The sequence below is a fragment of the Nuphar pumila genome, chromosome 14 (assembly GCF_984573655.1).
Source record: "Nuphar pumila chromosome 14, dmNupPumi1.hap1.1, whole genome shotgun sequence".
In the NCBI taxonomy this organism is placed as follows: domain Eukaryota; kingdom Viridiplantae; phylum Streptophyta; class Magnoliopsida; order Nymphaeales; family Nymphaeaceae; genus Nuphar; species Nuphar pumila.
The window spans coordinates 78,519,569-78,527,979 of record NC_143262.1 but is presented as its reverse complement, the minus strand read 5'-3'; positions in this window follow the sequence as shown (position 1 = coordinate 78,527,979).

The window sequence follows — 8,411 nt, the reverse complement described above, 5'->3', positions numbered from 1 at the left end:
CTGACCATGTTTAGAGAAATAGAGGCTGTTTCATTAATCAAAACATCTTGGTTATATAGATTGATGCAAATTTAAAATGCTTTTTCAGTTTAGAGGAAGATGCTGCACAATGAAAAATTCTTGTTACTTGTATATTTTGTATACTTGTTTGAATTTTGTCTTTCCAAAGCACATTTGCGAATCCTATATGTAGAGTTATGGGAAAACAATATTTATTTGACAGTTTCTTTTCAAGATTGATTTCAACATGCTACCTTTAAGAAGTAAAATAGAGATGAAGTTTGCACGCTGCTCATTATAAGGGTTTTTGTTGTATGTCCTAAGTGGTTGAAGAACAGGGATGTCTTTTAGGCAGAAAATTATGGCTTTCCTGGAGTGTTCCATCTGGTCTGTATACAGAAAAAAACATTACATGAGATAGGGAAAGCAGAAAAAGGAGACCAAGATTGACCGCAAATCTAAACAATATCATCTGATAAAGTTTCCCTACTTTGAATGTTTTCACCTGTTGTTACTCAAAATCTTGCTTGTACCTATGTCATAAAGATACAGGCACGACAGTAACTACATGACAAGAGTTTGAGAAGCAAGTTTGTAAAAATTTTGAAAAATAGGACATGAGGACATGATTTTTTTAATAGAAATATCTTTTTAATGTTTTAGTATATAAGAATATCTTTTTGTTGAAATAATAATATTAACAATTATTAAGAATAATAAATTAATGTCCATAAGTGTCATAGCGTGTCCAGTCATGTCACCATGGGCGCGCAGCCAAAATGGCATGTCCTTGTGACATAACTTGTATCTCGTGTTTGTGCCTTTGCACGCATCTGTGACCATTACCATAAACTTACTTTTTGTGGTCGACTGCTTTATTACTTAAGTGAAAAACTTTATATATTAGGAGACTTCCCGGTTAGGCTTGATAATGTTTGTAGCTTTGATAGTTCACATATTTCTTTTCCTTTTTTTCTTTTCTTTTTTAAAGGCAAGCCACCAGCTATTATTTTCAATGTACCACTGGGTTTTGAACCTGCAACGTCCCACCACAAGGAGACGTGTACTGACAGCTCCTACCAACCACGCAGAATGATGCAGTTCCCATATTTCTTGAATTGGCTGGATAGGATTATCTGTGTAAAGTTCATGCAACAGGGAGCTCGTTATAGGGACCATTGACCTCTGTAAAGTTCATGCAACAGGGAGCTCGTTACGGGGACCATTGACCTGAAGGGCATTTTGGCACCAAGTGTACCATGACTTTATTTAGAATTTCATGTTGAGTGATTTTGAACCATAGTCATAAATGTTGATGAAATTTTGGAAACATCATGAACCGTAGTTTCAAATATTGGATGTTTTAGAAATATCATGATTTTATCCTGATTGTTTTTTTTAATATTTTGTATTTTTCATAACTTTACTATTGCCAACAAAATCCAAATACCAACAATTGTGACATTGTTTTGAACCTTCTGTGCCTCAGAAGTGAAACTGGTTAGTAGCTGTTATCTTTTAGCTGCCTAATGACATAATAATCTCCTTGTCAATATTGAACTAGTTTTAACAGTATAAAATCACTATTATATGAAATTTTACTTAAAGAGTATTGGTGATTTTCACTACAACAAAGCAGTAGATTAGCGACGATCACATTCCGTCACTAACAGGCGTAGCGACGGATTAGCGACGACGAGGCCACGTTATGCTTACGTCGCAAATTTTTCGACACTAACTGGCGACGGATTTATTCTATCGTCAGGTCCGTCGCTAATTGCAACGGACTAACAAGCGTTGTATTCCGTCGCCAATCCGCCGGTAATAAACGACGACCACGGCTTGGCGATGAATTTACTTCCGTCGCTAGATTTATATGAATAGCGACGAATGGTTCCGTCGCAAACACGAAAAAAAATTTAAAAAAATTATTTGAAAATTAAATACCGAGAACGGTACAATTTATATTTCCTGTACAATTTATATTTCTTGTAAATAAAAAACAAACCACACAAAAAATTTCATATAACAAGAATCTACAACAATTAATCGTTCCACCTTAAAATTAACAAGTTTAATTATTTACAATTCAACAATTACAATTAGGAAACATAAAAAAATAGAACTTCTTCAACACAGTTCTCTAATCATCGCCAAGATTTTATGCGTCTTCTTGTTCATTGTCTTTATCTGTCCCTTCAGCTCCGCTACGTTAATTATCGCTAGCAGCCTACACAAGAAAAGAACAGTCAGTATTGATAAACAAAATATAATGAAATAAATTACACACTATATGTGATTCTATCATGTGCTCATGTGTGATCTAAGGCAATAAAAAAACTCTATATGTGATTCTATCATGCTCATATGTGCTCTAAGGCAGGCAAAAAGTTATATATGTGATTCTATCATGCTCATATGTGTGCTAAAGCAGTCAAAAAATTGAATATATGATTATAGCATGTTCATATGTATTCTAAGGCAGCTAGAAAAACTCTATATGTGATTCTACCATGCTCAGATGTGCTTTAAGGCAGGCAAAAAACTATATATGTGATTCGATCATGCTCGTATATGTGCTAAGGCAGTCAAAAAATTGAATATGTGATTATAGCATGCTCATATGTGCTCTAAGGCAAGCAAAACAAAAAAAATTATATGTGATTCTATCATAAATGATATATGTTCTAAGGCAGTAAAAAAACTCTATATGTGATTTGTGCATGCTCATATGTGTTTTAAGGTAGTCAAAAAACTGAATATGTGATTATAACATGCTCATATGTGTTCTTAGGCAGTCAAAAAACTAAATATGTGATTATAGCATGCTCATATGTGCTCTAAGGCAGGCAAAAAAACTTTATATGTGATTATAGCATGCTCATATGTGCTCTAAGGCAATAAAAAAACTTTATATGTGATTCTATCATGCTCAAATGTGTGCTAAGGCAGTCAAAAAACTAAATATGTGATTATAACATGCTCATATGTGTTCTTAGGCAGTCAAAAAACTGAATATGTGATTATAGCATGCTCATATGTGTTCTAAGGCAGTCAAAAAAACTTTATATGTGATTCTATCATGCTCATATGTGTTCTTAGGCAGTCAAAAAATTGAATATGTGATTATAGCATGCTCATATGTGCTCTAAGGTAGGCAAAAAATTGAATATGTGATTATAGCATGCTCATATGTTCTCTAAGGCAATAAAAAAACTCTATATGTTATTATAGCATGCTCATATGTGCTCTAAGGCAGGCAAAAAACTCTATATCTGATTCTATCATGCTCATATGTGCTCTAAGGTAGGCAAAAAGTTATATATGTGATTCGATTATGCTCATATGTGTTCTAAGGCAAACAAAAAACTGAATATGTGATTATACCTAAGAGGGACCTGGAATCGAAGATCCCCTATTTAGAACAAGATTGTTGATCTCATTTCGGAGAAAGGGGGCGACGATGTCATGGAAGTAGTTATTCAGTGATTCCGTAACGATCTGGCGTACATCATCACCGGAAAGAATAGTCTGCTGCTTGGAGCTTATGTCGGCGCAAGAAGTCGGTGAGCCATAACTGGAAGAAGCAATAACTGGTGAAGTGTTCATATTACTCCCAAACCCGAACACGCGACCTTTTTTGGGTTCACCTGCTGCAGTCACCCATGCTGTAGGATCAAATGATGGATGTTGAGTAGCGTCATCGCCATATCGCTCTACCATCTGTTGCTCATATGCCTCCTACAAAATAATGTTTAAAGTATTCATTAATAATTAATGATAACATTATGATAACTTGCATATATATTGCAATGATTATTAATAGAATAAATACATATTGTTGCTGTTCTCGCCTTCTCTGATACGAAGACTCCCGTGGTCTTCCGTTTATGTGTTTCAACAAACACATCCTTATATGGTATACTGTCTCCTTTTTCTGCTTCCTGCGAAGTTAAATGACAAAAGATTTAGTACACAAGTTTGCAACAATACTTATAAAATTAATATTATATATTGATGAGTTACCATTTTCTTCAGGTGGCTCCCAAATGTCTTAGATCCACCTGTGTGTAGATGGGCTTCGGACATCTTCGATCGATTTTGTGCAGCCTTCGCAGAGCGATTTCTAAATGCATCTCCCGCCCACTTATTGCACATTTCATCCCAGTAATCTCTCCTGATAGTAATAGGGTCATGGCCCTTCCACAGTAATGGATCATCTACTACGCCAGATGCTTTTTTTGCTGCAGTCTTCATAGTGTGCAACATGTCTGCAAATCGATTGCCAGCCACCTTCTGCCACACCTTCCTTGCATCATTTTCTTCCACCGTAGTTGCGAAGCGATTCGAAGCCTACAAATATTTTTAGAAAGTTAGTAGACATTACTTAAATAAATTAAATATGAAACACATTAATTATGAGGAACAACTGTATATCATGAATGATGACCACAATCTGTCTAACACCTCCTTTGGGTACTCTTTCCATTGAGCAACCTGTCCTGGTAGATGTTGAAGAAGTGAATTCCTAATCTCTCGTACTACTTCTTGTGGCTCAAACCTCGTGCTGCACATGAATTGTTACACAGTAAATATCAATATAAAATATTTATAAGATATGCAATAATTGAAAACAAAATACTTACGGTCGATTATCGATATACACTATTCGAATGAGTCTTCTTGTGCCAGCCTGAGAAGACCCTGTTTCCTGTGTTGGCTCCTGACTTGTGTGATCAACTGGTGTAGGTGGGTCGTGTACAGGCACAACATCATCTGTAAAAAAATACGTTAGAAATTCTCAGAATGCGCATTTGAACTAATCAAGCATCCAATTAGTTATATGATATACCTATCACAGGAGCCCGTGAAGATGAAGGCTGAGTCTGGCTACTACTGGATGAGCGACCACTATAACCTCCACGAACCATATTCTAACAAATAACATATGTCATACAATACATTCAAATAATTCACATCATGTATTACAACACATTCAAGTCATTAGGATCAAGTATTACAATAATTCAAATCATTCATACCAGGTACTGCAATGCATTCAAGTCATTCACATCAAGCATTGCAATGCATTCAAATCATTCGCATCAAGTATTACAATGCATTCAAATAATTCAAATCATTCACATCAAGTATTGCAATAATTCAAATCATTCATCGCATAAATTATAATACATTCAAATAATTGAAATCATTCACATCAAGTATTGCAATGCATTCGAATCATTCGTATCAAGTATTACAATACATTCAAATAATTCAAATCATTCACATCAAGTATTACAATGCATTCAAATAATTCGTATCAAGTATCACAATGCATTCAAAGAAAAATTTTAATCATTCACATCAAGTGTTGCAATACAACTCATGCATTCGCATCAAGTATTACAATACATTCAAATAATTGAAATCATTCACATCAAGTATTGCAATGCATTCGAATCATTCGTATCAAGTATTACAATACATTCAAATAATTCAAATCATTCACATCAAGTATTATAATGCATTCAAATAATTCGTATCAAGTATCACAATACAATCAAATAAAATTTTTAATCATTCACATCAAGTGTTGCAATACAACTCATGCATTTGCATCAAGTATTACAATACATTCAAATAATTCAAATCATTCACATCAAGTATTGCAATGCATTCGAATCATTCGTATCAAGTATTACAATACATTCAAATAAAATTTTTAATCATTCACACCAAGTATTGCAATACAACTCACATCAAGTACTGCAATGCATTTAAATAGAGGTTTGTAGTATAAGATTTTGCTCACTAGCTTGAGAATTCTTTCTCGTCACTAGTTTGACTTTCTTCTTCTTCTTCTTCTTCTTCATTGTTTGCCCATCCACTTGGTACATCATTTGGATCACATTCCTCTATGAATGTTTCATCGGCCAATGGAGATATGACATGCATATCATGCGCAACATCGTGACCATAAGCGAAGTCATAGACATCATCTAATTGATAGTAATCGCTGTCTTCAGCTAACTCATCTTCCTATAACTGATCATACTCGGGGTATAGCTTGGACTTCACCTTGCAAACTGCCCACCATTCATTTCTATCTGACTTTTTTATACTCGGATATGAAGTATAATAAACTTGTTGAGCTTGCGAGGCTAATATGAATGGTTCATATGTTCCAAACCTGGATTTATGATTCACCTCCACAATGCCTGAAGCATTGTCGAGTCTTGTTGCAGTTGGATCAAACCAATGACACTTGAATAAAGTAACCCTATTACTCATGCCTAAGTAAGTCAACTCCATTATTTCCTCTATAACACCGTAGTAATCATGTTCATTTTCACCGTAGCTGCTACCCTTGACACACATGCCACTATTTATCATTGATTTGTTTATACCGTAATCTTTTATATGGAATCGATAACCATTTACGATATACCCGTTGTAGCATTGCACAACTTTGGTCAGACCATTTTCTAAATCACATATTCCTTGATCTTTAACATCACCATGGAGAACCTACGCACAAACATAAACAATGATTGTGATCACGATCAATTAAGTAACTTAGTGTTGTTTATAAGTACAAAATTTATATTAGCTTCTTTACCAACTGTTTCAACCACTCCACAAACTTAGTTTCACGTTCTTTTTGTACTTTTGCATCAGTGAGATGTGAAATTTCGCTTTGCAACTCCAGATTAAATCGTCTGCAAACCATAAATACTTATATTACCGAGCCATGTATCCACATATAGAACATAAAAGGATTTATAATTGAGTTGCATATACATATACTTACTCAATGTATGGGTCGATTGCTGAGCAATTAAAAAGAATATAGATGTGTGCTGCATCTTGCTCTCGATCTGTCAATAGCCTTGATCGGCAACTACCAAATGCATGCCCAAGTGGTTGAAATATCGACAGCTTGTCAGCTACAGTTACTTGTTCTCCATCATCGTTACGGGGCGGGCATGTGTAACGTGCTGGATTATGAGGTTTGAAGTACATAGATGAGAAATTTGAAATCTCTTCTAAAGTGTACGCCTCACAAATAGAGCCTTCTACTCTTGCTTTATTACGAACCTTTTTTTTAGGTCGAACATGCATCTGACAAGAATATATATTTCAAATTTTAAATATCTGTCATTAAAGAGACAAATATAAAAAAACATATACCTTTCAAATTGGTACATTCATCGATATTACACAGGGCCACCAACCCTTAGTTCATATGGTAGATGTATGATCAAATGTTCCATAACATCGAAAAATGTTGGCGGAAATATCTTTTCTAACAGACAAACAGTGGTGATGACAGAGTCCTCGAGATTCTTTACATCTGATACTACGACCTCCGATGCGCACAATGTTCTGAAAAATCCGCTCAACTCAGACAATACCCCCTATATAGGTTTGTCTAACATATCATGGAATGCTAGGGGTATCAATTGTTGCATAAAGATATGACAATCATGGCTCTTCAACCCATATAAATGTCCATCGTCAATCTTCACAGCCCGAGCAATGTTAAAGACATATCCATCTGGAAATCTCAGTTGTCTCAACCATTGACATACATGTTTTATTTGATCATGTCCGAGAACGTACTTTGCCTTTGGTTTCAGTACTTTGCCATTATACTCTTTAAGTTCCAATTCTGGTCTTTTACATATTAATTTTAAATCCATACGGGCCTTCGGATTATCCTTCGTTTTTCCTTTAATATTCATTACTGTATTGAACATATTATCAAACACATTTTTCTTTACATGCATCACATCCAAATTATGTCGTATCAATAGGGTCGGCCAATACGGTAGTTCCCAAAAAATAGATTTCTTCGTCCAATTGTGATCCTTCCCAAATCCACGGAAGGGTGTAGGACTGCGGGCATCTGTTAATACATCTGGAAAGTATCACAATCTTCTTAGAATCTCTATGCCAGACAATCTTGAGGATGGACCTTCTGTTTCAGTTGTGCCTGCTTTAAACACATTTTTTTGTCGTCGGAACGGATGATCGCTGAGTAGAAATCGACGATGGCACTCAAACCAGCAAGACTTCCTTCCATGCCTCAATCTAAAAGCTTTGGAATCCTCCATGCAGTACGGACAAGCCAACCTCCCATGTGTGCTCCAACCAGATAGCATACCATATGCAGGGAAGTCACTGATTGTCCATAGAACAGCGGCCTTCATGTTGAAATTTTGTTTTTTGTGGGCATCATACGTGGTAACACCGTCATCCCACAGTACTTTTAGTTCATCAATCATTGGCCTTAGATATACATCAAGATTTTGGTCAGGTGAGGTCGGACTAGGGATCAACAGAGACAAGAAAAGATTTGGACGTTTCATACACAAGCTTGGTGGAAGGTTGTACGGAGTTACAAA